Source organism: Cynara cardunculus (genome assembly GCF_001531365.2).
Source record: "Cynara cardunculus var. scolymus isolate 2C chromosome LG 5, CcrdV1, whole genome shotgun sequence".
In the NCBI taxonomy this organism is placed as follows: Eukaryota; Viridiplantae; Streptophyta; class Magnoliopsida; order Asterales; family Asteraceae; genus Cynara; species Cynara cardunculus.
The window spans coordinates 19,760,137-19,761,916 of NC_037532.1; positions in this window are offsets into that span (position 1 = coordinate 19,760,137).

Here is a 1,780-nt window from a genome sequence, read left to right on the forward strand (position 1 = left end):
GGGGGGGTTTCCCTTGTCATGGCCACCTGAGGAGAAGAGGTAGTGATGGACACAATGGAAGATAGTGCCACATCACTGTCCCTCAGCTTATGATCCAGAATACTCGATCCAAGCTTGAAAACCAGAAGGTTTCCTTCTTTGGGGTAAAGAGCTTTAAAGATCTTTGAGAACACCATCGAAGGAAACCTGGTGTAAGGCACCACCTTTTCTCGCTGGCGCTTGTTCAGCTTGAGCACCAGGTCATCGAAAATGACCGCGGCATAATTTATATTGCGACGCTGAATCGCAGATACGCCTATGATCAAGGCGATCCTAGAGGCTTGGTCCTAACCTCCAGTTTTTCCACCCATGCACTGAATGAAATGAGAATACAGGTATTGCTAGATAGCTGACATTATGTTTTTCTCAATCTTTGACAAGGACTTTAGAGGGGCATTGGAGTCCTTCTTCATTGGCCACTGGTAGCCAATGGCATCAAGAAAGTTGATGATCTCGGTGGTGGAGGGTTCGCTGTCGAAGGGACCCTTGGGAAGACGGAGAGCTGAGCGGAGTATCGACACACCAAAGTTCACTTCCATGCGGTTGAAAGTGAAACGAATTGCTCCATCTTGCTTCCAGCATCGTCTTGGACTTTGATAACCTCAGCAGCGAACCAGAACTGCTGAAGAATTTCCTTGACCATGAGGGGCTCATGGTTGAGAGCGTAGCCTAAGGACGACTGCTTGAGAAAGTCAGCCGCATATTGGTAAAACGCTTTAGTGGAGGGTATCTCCAACAAGGCAGTGTGGTTGTTGGCCTCGATGGAGATCTCGTCAATGGAGAAGGTGACATTCTTGGTAGCCATCTATTTGTATTAATAAGAACAAAAGCAAACAGGTTTGTTAGAAATAAGCCAAGAGTTTATGGTTAAGATTATAGAATAAGTTTTTGAACAAGTAAAAACTTCTTTTGAAAAATCCTTAAAAGATTAGGGTTTATCAAGTGGAATGTGTATAAAGAAACAAGATTATAATCAAGAAGGAGATGATTAATGAATCTTTACAATTTAATGTATTAAGAGAACAAAGTTCTTAATCATATTAAACACATTTCTTGTAACTAAGAAAGAATGAAGAAGATTTTGACCTTTGAAGATTAAGAGGAAAGGTCGAAAAGGGTATGAAGATGTAGAGAGAATTCTTGCTTTGGAGAAATCTTAGCAGAGGTTCATCTAAGAATTTTGAAAGCGTAAAGAGAAAAGTGGAGAAGAAGTCTCATATTTATAGGTAGGAGGAGAGATAAATAATATGAGAGAGAGAAAAGACAACGGTTCGGGAAAGTGGTCATGATGAAAAATATACCACGTTCTCATCCATGGTTGGATGGCATTAAATGAGGTAGCGTAATGACTGAACATTTTGCGCGTCTCAAAGCGTCGCTCATAGTAAACAAAGATTGTCGTCATAAAGACGGTTCATTAACTATTTTCTTTTAAAAAACAAATAGTTTTTAAGAAATGAAGAGTCATTCAGTGTCAAAAGGAAACTGAAAACCCTATTTAAAACATTTTTTTTCACTGAAAATGAGAAATATTCAGTGATGGTTTTAAGATATCAGGTTTAGTGATAAGAGAGTCACTGAAACTGGCATTTAAAAAATGTTTTGATCACTGATAAGAAAGGATTCAGTGATCGTTTAGATTTTTAAGATAAGTATAAAGATATACTTGAAGATGTGGTGAGTGTAGAGAATCACTGACATCACCTTTTAAAACATTTATCACTGAAAAAGAGAAAGCTTC